The following is a 22,192-nucleotide window of genomic DNA, read 5'->3' on the forward strand; positions in this document are numbered from 1 at the left end:
GATCATTATACATGAAGAAATAACCAATTTCATCGTTTGGTTTATGTTTTACACACGTTTTAAATTTTATTGCCGAAATCGCTTTTTCTCGCCGAGATAAGCACGTTTTCTGAAATGCCGCTCTCCCGTCACTCTGGTTAAAGTGTTATGAAAAAAAAGGCTGTTGGGGGCTAGGGAGTATCGAGTTGATCATTATACATGAAGAAATAACCAATTTCATCGTTTGGTTTATGTTTTACACGCGTTTTAAATTTTATTGCCGAAATCGCTTTTTCTCGCCGAGATAAGCACGTTTTCTGAAATGCCGCTCTCCCGTCACTCTGGTTAAAGTGTTATGAAAAAAAAAGGCTGTTGGGGGCTAGGGAGTATCGAGTTGATCATTATACATGAAGAAATAACCAATTTCATCGTTTGGTTTATGTTTTACACGCGTTTTAAATTTTATTGCCGAAATCGCTTTTTCTCGCCGAGATAAGCACGTTTTCTGAAATGCCGCTCTCCCGTCACTCTGGTTAAAGTGTTATGAAAAAAAAGGCTGTTGGGGGCTAGGGAGTATCGAGTTGATCATTATACATGAAGAAATAACCAATTTCATCGTTTGGTTTATGTTTTACACGCGTTTTAAATTTTATTGCCGAAATCGCTTTTTCTCGCCGAGATAAGCACGTTTTCTGAAATGCCGCTCTCCCGTCACTCTGGTTAAAGTGTTATGAAAAAAAAGGCTGTTGGGGGCTAGGGAGTATCGAGTTGATCATTATACATGAAGAAATAACCAATTTCATCGTTTGGTTTATGTTTTACACGCGTTTTAAATTTTATTGCCGAAATCGCTTTTTCTTGCCGAGATAAGCACATTTTCTGAAATGCCGCTCTCCCGTCACTCTGGTTAAAGTGTTTTGAAAAAAAAGGCTGTTGAGGGCTAGGGAGTATCGAGTTGATCATTATACATGAAGAAATAACCAATTTCATCGTTTGGTTTATGTTTTACACGCGTTTTAAATTTTATTGCCGAAATCGCTTTTTCTCGCCGAGATAAGCACGTTTTCTGAAATGCCGCTCTCCCGTCACTCTGGTTAAAGTGTTATGAAAAAAAAGGCTGTTGGGGGCTAGGGAGTATCGAGTTGATCATTATACATGAAGAAATAACCAATTTCATCGTTTGGTTTATGTTTTACACGCGTTTTAAATTTTATTGCCGAAATCGCTTTTTCTCGCCGAGATAAGCACGTTTTCTGAAATGCCGCTCTCCCGTCACTCTGGTTAAAGTGTTATGAAAAAAAAGGCTGTTGGGGGCTAGGGAGTATCGAGTTGATCATTATACATGAAGAAATAACCAATTTCATCGTTTGGTTTATGTTTTACACGCGTTTTAAATTTTATTACGGAAATCGCTTTTTCTCGCCGAGATAAGCACGTTTTCTGAAATGCCGCTCTCCCGTCACTCTGGTTAAAGTGTTATGAAAAAAAAGGCTGTTGGGGGCTAGGGAGTATCGAGTTGATCATTATACATGAAGAAATAACCAATTTCATCGTTTGGTTTATGTTTTACACGCGTTTTAAATTTTATTGCCGAAATCGCTTTTTCTCGCCGAGATAAGCACGTTTTCTGAAATGCCGCTCTCCCGTCACTCTGGTTAAAGTGTTATGAACAAAAAGGCTGTTGGGGGCTAGGGAGTATCGAGTTGATCATTATACATGAAGAAATAACCAATTTCATCGTTTGGTTTATGTTTTACACGCGTTTTAAATTTTATTGCCGAAATCGCTTTTTCTCGCCGAGATAAGCACGTTTTCTGAAATGCCGCTCTCCCGTCACTCTGGTTAAAGTGTTATGAAAAAAAGGCTGTTGGGGGCTAGGGAGTATCGAGTTGATCATTATACATGAAGAAATAACCAATTTCATCGTTTGGTTTATGTTTTACACGCGTTTTAAATTTTATTGCCGAAATCGCTTTTTCTCGCCGAGATAAGCACGTTTTCTGAAATGCCGCTCTCCCGTCACTCTGGTTAAAGTGTTATGAAAAAAAAGGCTGTTGGGGGCTAGGGAGTATCGAGTTGAATACATGAAGAAATAACCAATTTCATCGTTTGGTTTATGTTTTACACGCGTTTTAAATTTTATTGCCGAAATCGCTTTTTCTCGCCGAGATAAGCACGTTTTCTGAAATGCCGCTCTCCCGTCACTCTGGTTAAAGTGTTATGAAAAAAAAGGCTGTTGGGGGCTAGGGAGTATCGAGTTGATCATTATACATGAAGAAATAACCAATTTCATCGTTTGGTTTATGTTTTACACGCGTTTTAAATTTTATTGCCGAAATCGCTTTTTCTCGCCGAGATAAGCACGTTTTCTGAAATGCCGCTCTCCCGTCACTCTGGTTAAAGTGTTATGAAAAAAAAGGCTGTTGGGGGCTAGGGAGTATCGAGTTGATCATTATACATGAAGAAATAACCAATTTCATCGTTTGGTTTATGTTTTACACGCGTTTTAAATTTTATTGCCGAAATCGCTTTTTCTCGCCGAGATAAGCACGTTTTCTGAAATGCCGCTCTCCCGTCACTCTGGTTAAAGTGTTATGAAAAAAAAGGCTGTTGGGGGCTAGGGAGTATCGAGTTGATCATTATACATGAAGAAATAACCAATTTCATCGTTTGGTTTATGTTTTACACGCGTTTTAAATTTTATTGCCGAAATCGCTTTTTCTCGCCGAGATAAGCACGTTTTCTGAAATGCCGCTCTCCCGTCACTCTGGTTAAAGTGTTATGAAAAAAAAGGCTGTTGGGGGCTAGGGAGTATCGAGTTGATCATTATACATGAAGAAATAACCAATTTCATCGTTTGGTTTATGTTTTACACGCGTTTTAAATTTTATTGCCGAAATCGCTTTTTCTCGCCGAGATAAGCACGTTTTCTGAAATGCCGCTCTCCCGTCACTCTGGTTAAAGTGTTATGAAAAAAAAGGCTGTTGGGGGCTAGGGAGTATCGAGTTGATCATTATACATGAAGAAATAACCAATTTCATCGTTTGGTTTATGTTTTACACGCGTTTTAAATTTTATTGCCGAAATCGCTTTTTCTCGCCGAGATAAGCACGTTTTCTGAAATGCCGCTCTCCCGTCACTCTGGTTAAAGTGTTATGAAAAAAAAGGCTGTTGGGGGCTAGGGAGTATCGAGTTGATCATTATACATGAAGAAATAACCAATTTCATCGTTTGGTTTATGTTTTACACGCGTTTTAAATTTTAGCGGCGTGATCTTGCCCGAAAGTCGGCCTCTATACTTCCATATTAGGTACCAGGCGCTCAGAGCCAACTTGGCAAAAATTTTCTAAGTGCCCACGGCTCTGCGGGGATTGTGCGTCCGACCCGCGCCGGTTCTCCAGCCGGCCTAAAATAACGCAAAACCAGCCTCTCCCCCTGGAGCTCACAGCCAAAGGCGAAACTTTTCTAAGTGCCTACGGCTCTGCGGGCTTTTGAGTCCGCCCCGCGCCGGTTCGTCGGTCGGCCTCAAAAAGCGAAAAATCAGCCTCTCTCCCTGGAGCTCGACTCGAGTTGATCATTATACATGAAGAAATAACCAATTTAATCGTTTGGTTTATGTTTTACACGCGTTTTAAATTTTATTGCCGAAATCGCTTTTTCTCGCCGAGATAAGCACGTTTTCTGAAATGCCGCTCTCCCGTCACTCTGGTTAAAGTGTTATGAAAAAAAAGGCTGTTGGGGGCTAGGGAGTATCGAGTTGATCATTATACATGAAGAAATAACCAATTTCATCGTTTGGTTTATGTTTTACACGCGTTTTAAATTTTATTGCCGAAATCGCTTTTTCTCGCCGAGATAAGCACGTTTTCTGAAATGCCGCTCTCCCGTCACTCTGGTTAAAGTGTTATGAAAAAAAAGGCTGTTGGGGGCTAGGGAGTATCGAGTTGATCATTATACATGAAGAAATAACCAATTTCATCGTTTGGTTTATGTTTTACACGCGTTTTAAATTTTATTGCCGAAATCGCTTTTTCTCGCCGAGATAAGCACGTTTTCTGAAATGCCGCTCTCCCGTCACTCTGGTTAAAGTGTTATGAAAAAAAAGGCTGTTGGGGGCTAGGGAGTATCGAGTTGATCATTATACATGAAGAAATAACCAATTTCATCGTTTGGTTTATGTTTTACACGCGTTTTAAATTTTATTGCCGAAATCGCTTTTTCTCGCCGAGATAAGCACGTTTTCTGAAATGCCGCTCTCCCGTCACTCTGGTTAAAGTGTTATGAAAAAAAAGGCTGTTGGGGGCTAGGGAGTATCGAGTTGATCATTATACATGAAGAAATAACCAATTTCATCGTTTGGTTTATGTTTTACACGCGTTTTAAATTTTATTGCCGAAATCGCTTTTTCTCGCCGAGATAAGCACGTTTTCTGAAATGCCGCTCTCCCGTCACTCTGGTTAAAGTGTTATGAAAAAAAAGGCTGTTGGGGGCTAGGGAGTATCGAGTTGATCATTATACATGAAGAAATAACCAATTTCATCGTTTGGTTTATGTTTTACACGCGTTTTAAATTTTATTGCCGAAATCGCTTTTTCTCGCCGAGATAAGCACGTTTTCTGAAATGCCGCTCTCCCGTCACTCTGGTTAAAGTGTTATGAAAAAAAAGGCTGTTGGGGGCTAGGGAGTATCGAGTTGATCATTATACATGAAGAAATAACCAATTTCATCGTTTGGTTTATGTTTTACACGCGTTTTAAATTTTATTGCCGAAATCGCTTTTTCTCGCCGAGATAAGCACGTTTTTCTGAAATGCCGCTCTCCCGTCACTCTGGTTAAAGTGTTATGAAAAAAAAGGCTGTTGGGGGCTAGGGAGTATCGAGTTGATCATTATACATGAAGAAATAACCAATTTCATCGTTTGGTTTATGTTTTACACGCGTTTTAAATTTTATTGCCGAAATCGCTTTTTCTCGCCGAGATAAGCACGTTTTCTGAAATGCCGCTCTCCCGTCACTCTGGTTAAAGTGTTATGAAAAAAAAGGCTGTTGGGGGCTAGGGAGTATCGAGTTGATCATTATACATGAAGAAATAACCAATTTCATCGTTTGGTTTATGTTTTACACGCGTTTTAAATTTTATTGCCGAAATCGCTTTTTCTCGCCGAGATAAGCACGTTTCTGAAATGCCGCTCTCCCGTCACTCTGGTTAAAGTGTTATGAAAAAAAAGGCTGTTGGGGGCTAGGGAGTATCGAGTTGATCATTATACATGAAGAAATAACCAATTTCATCGTTTGGTTTATGTTTTACACGCGTTTTAAATTTTATTGCCGAAATCGCTTTTTCTCGCCGAGATAAGCACGTTTTCTGAAATGCCGCTCTCCCGTCACTCTGGTTAAAGTGTTATGAAAAAAAAGGCTGTTGGGGGCTAGGGAGTATCGAGTTGATCATTATACATGAAGAAATAACCAATTTCATCGTTTGGTTTATGTTTTACACGCGTTTTAAATTTTATTGCCGAAATCGCTTTTTCTCGCCGAGATAAGCACGTTTTCTGAAATGCCGCTCTCCCGTCACTCTGGTTAAAGTGTTATGAAAAAAAAGGCTGTTGGGGGCTAGGGAGTATCGAGTTGATCATTATACATGAAGAAATAACCAATTTCATCGTTTGGTTTATGTTTTACACGCGTTTTAAATTTTATTGCCGAAATCGCTTTTTCTCGCCGAGATAAGCACGTTTTCTGAAATGCCGCTCTCCCGTCACTCTGGTTAAAGTGTTATGAAAAAAAAGGCTGTTGGGGGCTAGGGAGTATCGAGTTGATCATTATACATGAAGAAATAACCAATTTCATCGTTTGGTTTATGTTTTACACGCGTTTTAAATTTATTGCCGAAATCGCTTTTTCTCGCCGAGATAAGCACGTTTTCTGAAATGCCGCTCTCCCGTCACTCTGGTTAAAGTGTTATGAAAAAAAAGGCTGTTGGGGGCTAGGGAGTATCGAGTTGATCATTATACATGAAGAAATAACCAATTTCATCGTTTGGTTTATGTTTTACACGCGTTTTAAATTTTATTGCCGAAATCGCTTTTTCTCGCCGAGATAAGCACGTTTTCTGAAATGCCGCTCTCCCGTCACTCTGGTTAAAGTGTTATGAAAAAAAAGGCTGTTGGGGGCTAGGGAGTATCGAGTTGATCATTATACATGAAGAAATAACCAATTTCATCGTTTGGTTTATGTTTTACACGCGTTTTAAATTTTATTGCCGAAATCGCTTTTTCTCGCCGAGATAAGCACGTTTTCTGAAATGCCGCTCTCCCGTCACTCTGGTTAAAGTGTTATGAAAAAAAAGGCTGTTGGGGGCTAGGGAGTATCGAGTTGATCATTATACATGAAGAAATAACCAATTTCATCGTTTGGTTTATGTTTTACACGCGTTTTAAATTTTATTGCCGAAATCGCTTTTTCTCGCCGAGATAAGCACGTTTTCTGAAATGCCGCTCTCCCGTCACTCTGGTTAAAGTGTTATGAAAAAAAAGGCTGTTGGGGGCTAGGGAGTATCGAGTTGATCATTATACATGAAGAAATAACCAATTTCATCGTTTGGTTTATGTTTTACACGCGTTTTAAATTTTATTGCCGAAATCGCTTTTTCTCGCCGAGATAAGCACGTTTTCTGAAATGCCGCTCTCCCGTCACTCTGGTTAAAGTGTTATGAAAAAAAAGGCTGTTGGGGGCTAGGGAGTATCGAGTTGATCATTATACATGAAGAAATAACCAATTTCATCGTTTGGTTTATGTTTTACACGCGTTTTAAATTTTATTGCCGAAATCGCTTTTTCTCGCCGAGATAAGCACGTTTTCTGAAATGCCGCTCTCCCGTCACTCTGGTTAAAGTGTTATGAAAAAAAAGGCTGTTGGGGGCTAGGGAGTATCGAGTTGATCATTATACATGAAGAAATAACCAATTTCATCGTTTGGTTTATGTTTTACACGCGTTTTAAATTTTATTGCCGAAATCGCTTTTTCTCCGCCGAGATAAGCACGTTTTCTGAAATGCCGCTCTCCCGTCACTCTGGTTAAAGTGTTATGAAAAAAAGGCTGTTGGGGGCTAGGGAGTATCGAGTTGATCATTATACATGAAGAAATAACCAATTTCATCGTTTGGTTTATGTTTTACACGCGTTTTAAATTTTATTGCCGAAATCGCTTTTTCTCGCCGAGATAAGCACGTTTTCTGAAATGCCGCTCTCCCGTCACTCTGGTTAAAGTGTTATGAAAAAAAAGGCTGTTGGGGGCTAGGGAGTATCGAGTTGATCATTATACATGAAGAAATAACCAATTTCATCGTTTGGTTTATGTTTTACACGCGTTTTAAATTTTATTGCCGAAATCGCTTTTTCTCGCCGAGATAAGCACGTTTTCTGAAATGCCGCTCTCCCGTCACTCTGGTTAAAGTGTTATGAAAAAAAAGGCTGTTGGGGGCTAGGGAGTATCGAGTTGATCATTATACATGAAGAAATAACCAATTTCATCGTTTGGTTTATGTTTTACACGCGTTTTAAATTTTATTGCCGAAATCGCTTTTTCTCGCCGAGATAAGCACGTTTTCTGAAATGCCGCTCTCCCGTCACTCTGGTTAAAGTGTTATGAAAAAAAAGGCTGTTGGGGGCTAGGGAGTATCGAGTTGATCATTATACATGAAGAAATAACCAATTTCATCGTTTGGTTTATGTTTTACACGCGTTTTAAATTTTATTGCCGAAATCGCTTTTTCTCGCCGAGATAAGCACGTTTTCTGAAATGCCGCTCTCCCGTCACTCTGGTTAAAGTGTTATGAAAAAAAGGCTGTTGGGGGCTAGGGAGTATCGAGTTGATCATTATACATGAAGAAATAACCAATTTCATCGTTTGGTTTATGTTTTACACGCGTTTTAAATTTTATTGCCGAAATCGCTTTTTCTCGCCGAGATAAGCACGTTTTCTGAAATGCCGCTCTCCCGTCACTCTGGTTAAAGTGTTATGAAAAAAAAGGCTGTTGGGGGCTAGGGAGTATCGAGTTGATCATTATACATGAAGAAATAACCAATTTCATCGTTTGGTTTATGTTTTACACGCGTTTTAAATTTTATTGCCGAAATCGCTTTTTCTCGCCGAGATAAGCACGTTTTCTGAAATGCCGCTCTCCCGTCACTCTGGTTAAAGTGTTATGAAAAAAAAGGCTGTTGGGGGCTAGGGAGTATCGAGTTGATCATTATACATGAAGAAATAACCAATTTCATCGTTTGGTTTATGTTTTACACGCGTTTTAAATTTTATTGCCGAAATCGCTTTTTCTCGCCGAGATAAGCACGTTTTCTGAAATGCCGCTCTCCCGTCACTCTGGTTAAAGTGTTATGAAAAAAAAGGCTGTTGGGGGCTAGGGAGTATCGAGTTGATCATTATACATGAAGAAATAACCAATTTCATCGTTTGGTTTATGTTTTACACGCGTTTTAAATTTTATTGCCGAAATCGCTTTTTCTCGCCGAGATAAGCACGTTTTCTGAAATGCCGCTCTCCCGTCACTCTGGTTAAAGTGTTATGAAAAAAAAGGCTGTTGGGGGCTAGGGAGTATCGAGTTGATCATTATACATGAAGAAATAACCAATTTCATCGTTTGGTTTATGTTTTACACGCGTTTTAAATTTTATTGCCGAAATCGCTTTTTCTCGCCGAGATAAGCACGTTTTCTGAAATGCCGCTCTCCCGTCACTCTGGTTAAAGTGTTATGAAAAAAAAGGCTGTTGGGGGCTAGGGAGTATCGAGTTGATCATTATACATGAAGAAATAACCAATTTCATCGTTTGGTTTATGTTTTACACGCGTTTTAAATTTTATTGCCGAAATCGCTTTTTCTCGCCGAGATAAGCACGTTTTCTGAAATGCCGCTCTCCCGTCACTCTGGTTAAAGTGTTATGAAAAAAAAGGCTGTTGGGGGCTAGGGAGTATCGAGTTGATCATTATACATGAAGAAATAACCAATTTCATCGTTTGGTTTATGTTTTACACGCGTTTTAAATTTTATTGCCGAAATCGCTTTTTCTCGCCGAGATAAGCACGTTTTCTGAAATGCCGCTCTCCCGTCACTCTGGTTAAAGTGTTATGAAAAAAAAGGCTGTTGGGGGCTAGGGAGTATCGAGTTGATCATTATACATGAAGAAATAACCAATTTCATCGTTTGGTTTATGTTTTACACGCGTTTTAAATTTTATTGCCGAAATCGCTTTTTCTCGCCGAGATAAGCACGTTTTCTGAAATGCCGCTCTCCCGTCACTCTGGTTAAAGTGTTATGAAAAAAAAGGCTGTTGGGGGCTAGGGAGTATCGAGTTGATCATTATACATGAAGAAATAACCAATTTCATCGTTTGGTTTATGTTTTACACGCGTTTTAAATTTTATTGCCGAAATCGCTTTTTCTCGCCGAGATAAGCACGTTTTCTGAAATGCCGCTCTCCCGTCACTCTGGTTAAAGTGTTATGAAAAAAAAGGCTGTTGGGGGCTAGGGAGTATCGAGTTGATCATTATACATGAAGAAATAACCAATTTCATCGTTTGGTTTATGTTTTACACGCGTTTTAAATTTTATTGCCGAAATCGCTTTTTCTCGCCGAGATAAGCACGTTTTCTGAAATGCCGCTCTCCCGTCACTCTGGTTAAAGTGTTATGAAAAAAAAGGCTGTTGGGGGCTAGGGAGTATCGAGTTGATCATTATACATGAAGAAATAACCAATTTCATCGTTTGGTTTATGTTTTACACGCGTTTTAAATTTTATTGCCGAAATCGCTTTTTCTCGCCGAGATAAGCACGTTTTCTGAAATGCCGCTCTCCCGTCACTCTGGTTAAAGTGTTATGAAAAAAAAGGCTGTTGGGGGCTAGGGAGTATCGAGTTGATCATTATACATGAAGAAATAACCAATTTCATCGTTTGGTTTATGTTTTACACGCGTTTTAAATTTTATTGCCGAAATCGCTTTTTCTCGCCGAGATAAGCACGTTTTCTGAAATGCCGCTCTCCCGTCACTCTGGTTAAAGTGTTATGAAATAAAAGGCTGTTGGGGGCTAGGGAGTATCGAGTTGATCATTATACATGAAGAAATAACCAATTTCATCGTTTGGTTTATGTTTTACACGCGTTTTAAATTTTATTGCCGAAATCGCTTTTTCTCGCCGAGATAAGCACGTTTTCTGAAATGCCGCTCTCCCGTCACTCTGGTTAAAGTGTTATGAAAAAAAAGGCTGTTGGGGGCTAGGGAGTATCGAGTTGATCATTATACATGAAGAAATAACCAATTTCATCGTTTGGTTTATGTTTTACACGCGTTTTAAATTTTATTGCCGAAATCGCTTTTTCTCGCCGAGATAAGCACGTTTTCTGAAATGCCGCTCTCCCGTCACTCTGGTTAAAGTGTTATGAAAAAAAAGGCTGTTGGGGGCTAGGGAGTATCGAGTTGATCATTATACATGAAGAAATAACCAATTTCATCGTTTGGTTTATGTTTTACACGCGTTTTAAATTTTATTGCCGAAATCGCTTTTTCTCGCCGAGATAAGCACGTTTTCTGAAATGCCGCTCTCCCGTCACTCTGGTTAAAGTGTTATGAAAAAAAAGGCTGTTGGGGGCTAGGGAGTATCGAGTTGATCATTATACATGAAGAAATAACCAATTTCATCGTTTGGTTTATGTTTTACACGCGTTTTAAATTTTATTGCCGAAATCGCTTTTTCTCGCCGAGATAAGCACGTTTTCTGAAATGCCGCTCTCCCGTCACTCTGGTTAAAGTGTTATGAAAAAAAAGGCTGTTGGGGGCTAGGGAGTATCGAGTTGATCATTATACATGAAGAAATAACCAATTTCATCGTTTGGTTTATGTTTTACACGCGTTTTAAATTTTATTGCCGAAATCGCTTTTTCTCGCCGAGATAAGCACGTTTTCTGAAATGCCGCTCTCCCGTCACTCTGGTTAAAGTGTTATGAAAAAAAAAGGCTGTTGGGGGCTAGGGAGTATCGAGTTGATCATTATACATGAAGAAATAACCAATTTCATCGTTTGGTTTATGTTTTACACGCGTTTTAAATTTTATTGCCGAAATCGCTTTTTCTCGCCGAGATAAGCACGTTTTCTGAAATGCCGCTCTCCCGTCACTCTGGTTAAAGTGTTATGAAAAAAAAGGCTGTTGGGGGCCAGGGAGTATCGAGTTGATCATTATACATGAAGAAATAACCAATTTCATCGTTTGGTTTATGTTTTACACGCGTTTTAAATTTTATTGCCGAAATCGCTTTTTCTCGCCGAGATAAGCACGTTTTCTGAAATGCCGCTCTCCCGTCACTCTGGTTAAAGTGTTATGAAAAAAAAGGCTGTTGGGGGCTAGGGAGTATCGAGTTGATCATTATACATGAAGAAATAACCAATTTCATCGTTTGGTTTATGTTTTACACGCGTTTTAAATTTTATTGCCGAAATCGCTTTTTCTCGCCGAGATAAGCACGTTTTCTGAAATGCCGCTCTCCCGTCACTCTGGTTAAAGTGTTATGAAAAAAAAGGCTGTTGGAGGCTAGGGAGTATCGAGTTGATCATTATACATGAAGAAATAACCAATTTCATCGTTTGGTTTATGTTTTACACGCGTTTTAAATTTTATTGCCGAAATCGCTTTTTCTCGCCGAGATAAGCACGTTTTCTGAAATGCCGCTCTCCCGTCACTCTGGTTAAAGTGTTATGAAAAAAAAGGCTGTTGGGGGCTAGGGAGTATCGAGTTGATCATTATACATGAAGAAATAACCAATTTCATCGTTTGGTTTATGTTTTACACGCGTTTTAAATTTTATTGCCGAAATCGCTTTTTCTCGCCGAGATAAGCACGTTTTCTGAAATGCCGCTCTCCCGTCACTCTGGTTAAAGTGTTATGAAAAAAAAGGCTGTTGGGGGCTAGGGAGTATCGAGTTGATCATTATACATGAAGAAATAACCAATTTCATCGTTTGGTTTATGTTTTACACGCGTTTTAAATGTTATTGCCGAAATCGCTTTTTCTCGCCGAGATAAGCACGTTTTCTGAAATGCCGCTCTCCCGTCACTCTGGTTAAAGTGTTATGAAAAAAAAGGCTGTTGGGGGCTAGGGAGTATCGAGTTGATCATTATACATGAAGAAATAACCAATTTCATCGTTTGGTTTATGTTTTACACGATGCTGAGCTCCAGCTGGAAGTGTAAAAAGAACCGGGCTGGTTAAAAAAAGAACCGGGCGACCCGGTAAAATTGCTTAGCCGGGGCTCTGGAAGCCTAACACGGCGTGATCTTGTCCAAAAAGCCGCTGCTGAGCTCGAGCTGGAAGTGTAAAAAGAACCGGGCTGGTTAAAAAAAAAGAACCGGCCGACCCGGTAAAATTGCTTAGCCGGGGCTCTGGAAGCCTAACACGGCGTGATCTTGTCCAAAAAGCCGCTGCTGAGCTCCAGCTGGAAGTGTAAAAAGAACCGGGCTGGTTAAAAAAAAGAACCGGGCGGCCCGGTAAAATTGCTTAGCCGGGGCTCTGGAAGCCTAACCCGGCGTGATACTGTGCAAAAAGCCGCTGCTGAGCTCCAGCTGGAAGTGTAAAAAAAACCGGGCTGGTTAAAAAAAAGAACCGGGCGACCCTGTAAAATTGCTTAGCCGGGGCTCTGGAAGCCTAACACGGCGTGATCTTGTCCAAAAACCCGCTGCTGAGCTCCAGCTGGAAGTGTAAAAAGAACCGGGCTGGTTAAAAAAAAGAACCGGGCGGGCCGGTAAAATTGCTTAGCCGGGGCTCTGGAAGCCTAACACGGCGTGATCTTGTCCAAAAAGCCGCTCGTGAGCTCCAGCTGGAAGTGTAAAAAGAACCGGGCTGGTTCAAAAAAAGAACCGGGCGGCCCGGTAGAATTGCTTAGCCGAGGTCCTGGAAGCCTAACCCGGCGTGATCTTAGGCAAAAAGCCGCTGCTGAGCTCCAGCTGGAAGTGTAAAAAGAACCGGGCTGGTTCAAAAAAAGAACCGGGCGGCCCGGTAAAATTGCTTAGCCGGGGTCCTGGAAGCCTAACGCGGCGTGATCTTGCCCGAAAGTCGGCCTCTATACTTCCATATTAGGTACCAGGCGCTCAGAGCCAACTTGGCAAAAATTTTCTAAGTGCCCACGGCTCTGCGGGGATTGTGCGTCCGACCCGCGCCGGTTCTCCAGCCGGCCTAAAATAACGCAAAACCAGCCTCTCCCCCTGGAGCTCACAGCCAAAGGCGAAACTTTTCTAAGTGCCTACGGCTCTGCGGGCTTTTGAGTCCGCCCCGCGCCGGTTCGTCGGTCGGCCTCAAAAAGCGAAAAATCAGCCTCTCTCCCTGGAGCTCGACTCGAGTTGATCATTATACATGAAGAAATAACCAATTTCATCGTTTGGTTTATGTTTTACACGCGTTTTAAATTTTATTGCCGAAATCGCTTTTTCTCGCCGAGATAAGCACGTTTTCTGAAATGCCGCTCTCCCGTCACTCTGGTTAAAGTGTTATGAAAAAAAAGGCTGTTGGGGGCTAGGGAGTATCGAGTTGATCATTATACATGAAGAAATAACCAATTTCATCGTTTGGTTTATGTTTTACACGCGTTTTAAATTTTATTGCCGAAATCGCTTTTTCTCGCCGAGATAAGCACGTTTTCTGAAATGCCGCTCTCCCGTCCCTCTGGTTAAAGTGTTATGAAAAAAAAGGCTGTTGGGGGCTAGGGAGTATCGAGTTGATCATTATACATGAAGAAATAACCAATTTCATCGTTTGGTTTATGTTTTACACGCGTTTTAAATTTTATTGCCGAAATCGCTTTTTCTCGCCGAGATAAGCACGTTTTCTGAAATGCCGCTCTCCCGTCACTCTGGTTAAAGTGTTATGAAAAAAAAGGCTGTTGGGGGCTAGGGAGTATCGAGTTGATCATTATACATGAAGAAATAACCAATTTCATCGTTTGGTTTATGTTTTACACGCGTTTTAAATTTTATTGCCGAAATCGCTTTTTCTCGCCGAGATAAGCACGTTTTCTGAAATGCCGCTCTCCCGTCCCTCTGGTTAAAGTGTTATGAAAAAAAAAGGCTGTTGGGGGCTAGGGAGTATCGAGTTGATCATTATACATGAAGAAATAACCAATTTCATCGTTTGGTTTATGTTTTACACGCGTTTTAAATTTTATTGCCGAAATCGCTTTTTCTCGCCGAGATAAGCACGTTTTCTGAAATGCCGCTCTCCCGTCACTCTGGTTAAAGTGTTATGAAAAAAAAGGCTGTTGGGGGCTAGGGAGTATCGAGTTGATCATTATACATGAAGAAATAACCAATTTCATCGTTTGGTTTATGTTTTACACGCGTTTTAAATTTTATTGCCGAGATAAGCACGTTTTCTGAAATGCCGCTCTACCGTCACTCTGGTTAAAGTGTTATGAAAAAAAAGGCTGTTGGGGGCTAGGGAGTATCGAGTTGATCATTATACATGAAGAAATAACCAATTTCATCGTTTGGTTTATGTTTTACACGCGTTTTAAATTTTATTGCCGAAATCGCTTTTTCTCGCCGAGATAAGCACGTTTTCTGAAATGCCGCTCTCCCGTCACTCTGGTTAAAGTGTTATGAAAAAAAAGGCTGTTGGGGGCTAGGGAGTATCGAGTTGATCATTATACATGAAGAAATAACCAATTTCATCGTTTGGTTTATGTTTTACACGATGCTCAGCTCCAGCTGGAAGTGTAAAAAGAACCGGGCTGGTTAAAAAAAGAACCGGGCGACCCGGTAAAATTTCTTAGCCGGGGCTCTGGAAGCCTAACACGGCGTGATCTTGTCCAAAAAGCCGCTGCTGAGCTCCAGCTGGAAGTGTAAAAAGAACCGGGCTGGTTAAAAAAAAGAACCGGGCGACCCGGTAAAATTGCTTAGCCGGGGCTCTGGAAGCCTAACACGGCGTGATCTTGTCCAAAAAGCCGCTGCTGAGCTCCAGCTGGAAGTGTGAAAAGAACCGGGCTGGTTAAAAAAAAGAACCGGGCGGCCCGGTAAAATTGCTTAGCCGGGGCTCTGGAAGCCTAACCCGGCGTGATACTGTGCAAAAAGCCGCTGCTGAGCTCCAGCTGGAAGTGTAAAAAAAACCGGGCTGGTTAAAAAAAAGAACCGGGCGACCCTGTAAAATTGCTTAGCCGGGGCTCTGGAAGCCTAACACGGCGTGATCTTGTCCAAAAACCCGCTGCTGAGCTCCAGCTGGAAGTGTAAAAAGAACCGGGCTGGTTAAAAAAAAGAACCGGGCGGGCCGGTAAAATTGCTTAGCCGGGGCTCTGGAAGCCTAACACGGCGTGATCTTGTCCAAAAAGCCGCTCGTGAGCTCCAGCTGGAAGTGTAAAAAGAACCGGGCTGGTTCAAAAAAAGAACCGGGCGGCCCGGTAGAATTGCTTAGCCGAGGTCCTGGAAGCCTAACCCGGCGTGATCTTGCGCAAAAAGCCGCTGCTGAGCTCCAGCTGGAAGTGTAAAAAGAACCGGGCTGGTTCAAAAAAAGAACCGGGCGGCCCGGTAAAATTGCTTAGCCGGGGTCCTGGAAGCCTAACGCGGCGTGATCTTGCCCGAAAGTCGGCCTCTATACTTCCATATTAGGTACCAGGCGCTCAGAGCCAACTTGGCAAAAATTTTCTAAGTGCCCACGGCTCTGCGGGGATTGTGCGTCCGACCCGCGCCGGTTCTCCAGCCGGCCTAAAATAACGCAAAACCAGCCTCTCCCCCTGGAGCTCACAGCCAAAGGCGAAACTTTTCTAAGTGCCTACGGCTCTGCGGGCTTTTGAGTCCGCCCCGCGCCGGTTCGTCGGTCGGCCTCAAAAAGCGAAAAATCAGCCTCTCTCCCTGGAGCTCGACTCGAGTTGATCATTATACATGAAGAAATAACCAATTACATCGTTTGGTTTATGTTTTACACGCGTTTTAAATTTTATTGCCGAAATCGCTTTTTCTCGCCGAGATAAGCACGTTTTCTGAAATGCCGCTCTCCCGTCACTCTGGTTAAAGTGTTATGAAAAAAAAGGCTGTTGGGGGCTAGGGAGTATCGAGTTGATCATTATACATGAAGAAATAACCAATTTCATCGTTTGGTTTATGTTTTACACGCGTTTTAAATTTTATTGCCGAAATCGCTTTTTCTCGCCGAGATAAGCACGTTTTCTGAAATGCCGCTCTCCCGTCACTCTGGTTAAAGTGTTATGAAAAAAAAGGCTGTTGGGGGCTAGGGAGTATCGAGTTGATCATTATACATGAAGAAATAACCAATTTCATCGTTTGGTTTATGTTTTACACGCGTTTTAAATTTTATTGCCGAAATCGCTTTTTCTCGCCGAGATAAGCACGTTTTCTGAAATGCCGCTCTCCCGTCACTCTGGTTAAAGTGTTATGAAAAAAAAGGCTGTTGGGGGCTAGGGAGTATCGAGTTGATCATTATACATGAAGAAATAACCAATTTCATCGTTTGGTTTATGTTTTACACGCGTTTTAAATTTTATTGCCGAAATCGCTTTTTCTCGCCGAGATAAGCACGTTTTCTGAAATGCCGCTCTCCCGTCACTCTGGTTAAAGTGTTATGAAAAAAAAGGCTGTTGGGGGCTAGGGAGTATCGAGTTGATCATTATACATGAAGAAATAACCAATTTCATCGTTTGGTTTATGTTTTACACGCGTTTTAAATTTTATTGCCGAAATCGCTTTTTCTCGCCGAGATAAGCACGTTTTCTGAAATGCCGCTCTCCCGTCACTCTGGTTAAAGTGTTATGAAAAAAAAGGCTGTTGGGGGCTAGGGAGTATCGAGTTGATCATTATACATGAAGAAATAACCAATTTCATCGTTTGGTTTATGTTTTACACGCGTTTTAAATTTTATTGCCGAAATCGCTTTTTCTCGCCGAGATAAGCACGTTTTCTGAAATGCCGCTCTCCCGTCACTCTGGTTAAAGTGTTATGAAAAAAAAGGCTGTTGGGGGCTAGGGAGTATCGAGTTGATCATTATACATGAAGAAATAACCAATTTCATCGTTTGGTTTATGTTTTACACGCGTTTTAAATTTTATTGCCGAAATCGCTTTTTCTCGCCGAGATAAGCACGTTTTTTGAAATGCCGCTCTCCCGTCACTCTGGTTAAAGTGTTATGAAAAAAAAGGCTGTTGGGGGCTAGGGAGTATCGAGTTGATCATTATACATGAAGAAATAACCAATTTCATCGTTTGGTTTATGTTTTACACGCGTTTTAAATTTTATTGCCGAAATCGCTTTTTCTCGCCGAGATAAGCACGTTTTCTGAAATGCCGCTCTCCCGTCACTCTGGTTAAAGTGTTATGAAAAAAAAGGCTGTTGGGGGCTAGGGAGTATCGAGTTGATCATTATACATGAAGAAATTACCAATTTCATCGTTTGGTTTATGTTTTACACGCGTTTTAAATGTTATTGCCGAAATCGCTTTTTCTCGCCGAGATAAGCACGTTTTCTGAAATGCCGCTCTCCCGTCACTCTGGTTAAAGTGTTATGAAAAAAAAGGCTGTTGGGGGCTAGGGAGTATCGAGTTGATCATTATACATGAAGAAATAACCAATTTCATCGTTTGGTTTATGTTTTACACGCGTTTTAAATTTTATTGCCGAAATCGCTTTTTCTCGCCGAGATAAGCACGTTTTCTGAAATGCCGCTCTCCCGTCACTCTGGTTAAAGTGTTATGAAAAAAAAGGCTGTTGGGGGCTAGGGAGTATCGAGTTGATCATTATACATGAAGAAATAACCAATTTCATCGTTTGGTTTATGTTTTACACGCGTTTTAAATTTTATTGCCGAAATCGCTTTTTCTCGCCGAGATAAGCACGTTTTCTGAAATGCCGCTCTCCCGTCACTCTGGTTAAAGTGTTATGAAAAAAAAGGCTGTTGGGGGCTAGGGAGTATCGAGTTGATCATTATACATGAAGAAATAACCAATTTCATCGTTTGGTTTATGTTTTACACGCGTTTTAAATTTTATTGCCGAAATCGCTTTTTCTCGCCGAGATAAGCACGTTTTCTGAAATGCCGCTCTCCCGTCACTCTGGTTAAAGTGTTATGAAAAAAAAGGCTGTTGGGGGCTAGGGATTATCGAGTTGATCATTATACATGAAGAAATAACCAATTTCATCGTTTGGTTTATGTTTTACACGCGTTTTAAATTTTATTGCCGAAATCGCTTTTTCTCGCCGAGATAAGCACGTTTTCTGAAATGCCGCTCTCCCGTCACTCTGGTTAAAGTGTTATGAAAAAAAAGGCTGTTGGGGGCTAGGGAGTATCGAGTTGATCATTATACATGAAGAAATAACCAATTTCATCGTTTGGTTTATGTTTTACACGCGTTTTAAATTTTATTGCCGAAATCGCTTTTTCTCGCCGAGATAAGCACGTTTTCTGAAATGCCGCTCTCCCGTCACTCTGGTTAAAGTGTTATGAAAAAAAAGGCTGTTGGGGGCTAGGGAGTATCGAGTTGATCATTATACATGAAGAAATAACCAATTTCATCGTTTGGTTTATGTTTTACACGCGTTTTAAATTTTATTGCCGAAATCGCTTTTTCTCGCCGAGATAAGCACGTTTTCTGAAATGCCGCTCTCCCGTCACTCTGGTTAAAGTGTTATGAAAAAAAAGGCTGTTGGGGGCTAGGGAGTATCGAGTTGATCATTATACATGAAGAAATAACCAATTTCATCGTTTGGTTTATGTTTTACACGCGTTTTAAATTTTATTGCCGAAATCGCTTTTTCTCGCCGAGATAAGCACGTTTTCTGAAATGCCGCTCTCCCGTCACTCTGGTTAAAGTGTTATGAAAAAAAAGGCTGTTGGGGGCTAGGGAGTATCGAGTTGATCATTATACATGAAGAAATAACCAATTTCATCGTTTGGTTTATGTTTTACACGCGTTTTAAATTTTATTGCCGAAATCGCTTTTTCTCGCCGAGATAAGCACGTTTTCTGAAATGCCGCTCTCCCGTCACTCTGGTTAAAGTGTTATGAAAAAAAAGGCTGTTGGGGGCTAGGGAGTATCGAGTTGATCATTATACATGAAGAAATAACCAATTTCATCGTTTGGTTTATGTTTTACACGCGTTTTAAATTTTATTGCCGAAATCGCTTTTTCTCGCCGAGATAAGCACGTTTTCTGAAATGCCGCTCTCCCGTCACTCTGGTTAAAGTGTTATGAAAAAAAAGGCTGTTGGGGGCTAGGGAGTATCGAGTTGATCATTATACATGAAGAAATAACCAATTTCATCGTTTGGTTTATGTTTTACACGCGTTTTAAATTTTATTGCCGAAATCGCTTTTTCCCGCCGAGATAAGCACGTTTTCTGAAATGCCGCTCTCCCGTCACTCTGGTTAAAGTGTTATGAAAAAAAGGCTGTTGGGGGCTAGGGAGTATCGAGTTGATCATTATACATGAAGAAATAACCAATTTCATCGTTTGGTTTATGTTTTACACGCGTTTTAAATGTTATTGCCGAAATCGCTTTTTCTCGCCGAGATAAGCACGTTTTCTGAAATGCCGCTCTCCCGTCACTCTGGTTAAAGTGTTATGAAAAAAAAGGCTGTTGGGGGCTAGGGAGTATCGAGTTGATCATTATACATGAAGAAATAACCAATTTCATCGTTTGGTTTATGTTTTACACGCGTTTTAAATTTTATTGCCGAAATCGCTTTTTCTCGCCGAGATAAGCACGTTTTCTGAAATGCCGCTCTCCCGTCACTCTGGTTAAAGTGTTATGAAAAAAAAGGCTGTTGGGGGCTAGGGAGTATCGAGTTGATCATTATACATGAAGAAATAACCAATTTCATCGTTTGGTTTATGTTTTACACGCGTTTTAAATTTTATTGCCGAAATCGCTTTTTCTCGCCGAGATAAGCACGTTTTCTGAAATGCCGCTCTCCCGTCACTCTGGTTAAAGTGTTATGAAAAAAAAGGCTGTTGGGGGCTAGGGAGTATCGAGTTGATCATTATACATGAAGAAATAACCAATTTCATCGTTTGGTTTATGTTTTACACGCGTTTTAAATTTTATTGCCGAAATCGCTTTTTCTCGCCGAGATAAGCACGTTTTCTGAAATGCCGCTCTCCCGTCACTCTGGTTAAAGTGTTATGAAAAAAAAGGCTGTTGGGGGCTAGGGAGTATCGAGTTGATCATTATACATGAAGAAATAACCAATTTCATCGTTTGGTTTATGTTTTACACGCGTTTTAAATTTTATTGCCGAAATCGCTTTTTCTCGCCGAGATAAGCACGTTTTCTGAAATGCCGCTCTCCCGTCACTCTGGTTAAAGTGTTATGAAAAAAAAGGCTGTTGGGGGCTAGGGAGTATCGAGTTGATCATTATACATGAAGAAATAACCAATTTCATCGTTTGGTTTATGTTTTACACGCGTTTTAAATTTTATTGCCGAAATCGCTTTTTCTCGCCGAGATAAGCACGTTTTCTGAAATGCCGCTCTCCCGTCACTCTGGTTAAAGTGTTATGAAAAAAAAGGCTGTTGGGGGCTAGGGAGTATCGAGTTGATCATTATACATGAAGAAATAACCAATTTCATCGTTTGGTTTATGTTTTACACGCGTTTTAAATTTTATTGCCGAAATCGCTTTTTCTCGCCGAGATAAGCACGTTTTCTGAAATGCCGCTCTCCCGTCACTCTGGTTAAAGTGTTATGAAAAAAAAGGCTGTTGGGGGCTAGGGAGTATCGAGTTGATCATTATACATGAAGAAATAACCAATTTCATCGTTTGGTTTATGTTTTACACGCGTTTTAAATTTTATTGCCGAAATCGCTTTTTCTCGCCGAGATAAGCACGTTTTCTGAAATGCCGCTCTCCCGTCACTCTGGTTAAAGTGTTATGAAAAAAAAGGCTGTTGGGGGCTAGGGAGTATCGAGTTGATCATTATACATGAAGAAATAACCAATTTCATCGTTTGGTTTATGTTTTACACGCGTTTTAAATTTTATTGCCGAAATCGCTTTTTCTCGCCGAGATAAGCACGTTTTCTGAAATGCCGCTCTCCCGTCACTCTGGTTAAAGTGTTATGAAAAAAAAGGCTGTTGGGGGCTAGGGAGTATCGAGTTGATCATTATACATGAAGAAATAACCAATTTCATCGTTTGGTTTATGTTTTACACGCGTTTTAAATTTTATTGCCGAAATCGCTTTTTCTCGCCGAGATAAGCACGTTTTCTGAAATGCCGCTCTCCCGTCACTCTGGTTAAAGTGTTATGAAAAAAAAGGCTGTTGGGGGCTAGGGAGTATCGAGTTGATCATTATACATGAAGAAATAACCAATTTCATCGTTTGGTTTATGTTTTACACGCGTTTTAAATTTTATTGCCGAAATCGCTTTTTCCCGCCGAGATAAGCACGTTTTCTGAAATGCCGCTCTCCCGTCACTCTGGTTAAAGTGTTATGAAAAAAAGGCTGTTGGGGGCTAGGGAGTATCGAGTTGATCATTATACATGAAGAAATAACCAATTTCATCGTTTGGTTTATGTTTTACACGCGTTTTAAATGTTATTGCCGAAATCGCTTTTTCCCGCCGAGATAAGCACGTTTTCTGAAATGCCGCTCTCCCGTCACTCTGGTTAAAGTGTTATGAAAAAAAGGCTGTTGGGGGCTAGGGAGTATCGAGTTGATCATTATACATGAAGAAATAACCAATTTCATCGTTTGGTTTATGTTTTACACGCGTTTTAAATGTTATTGCCGAAATCGCTTTTTCTCGCCGAGATAAGCACGTTTTCTGAAATGCCGCTCTCCCGTCACTCTGGTTAAAGTGTTATGAAAAAAAAGGCTGTTGGGGGCTAGGGAGTATCGAGTTGATCATTATACATGAAGAAATAACCAATTTCATCGTTTGGTTTATGTTTTACACGCGTTTTAAATTTTATTGCCGAAATCGCTTTTTCTCGCCGAGATAAGCACGTTTTCTGAAATGCCGCTCTCCCGTCACTCTGGTTAAAGTGTTATGAAAAAAAAGGCTGTTGGGGGCTAGGGAGTATCGAGTTGATCATTATACATGAAGAAATAACCAATTTCATCGTTTGGTTTATGTTTTACACGCGTTTTAAATTTTATTGCCGAAATCGCTTTTTCTCGCCGAGATAAGCACGTTTTCTGAAATGCCGCTCTCCCGTC

Source organism: Syngnathus leptorhynchus, chromosome 1 (genome assembly GCF_054491065.1).
Source record: "Syngnathus leptorhynchus isolate UIUO chromosome 1, UIUO_Slep, whole genome shotgun sequence".
NCBI classification, from domain to species: Eukaryota; Metazoa; Chordata; class Actinopteri; order Syngnathiformes; family Syngnathidae; genus Syngnathus; species Syngnathus leptorhynchus.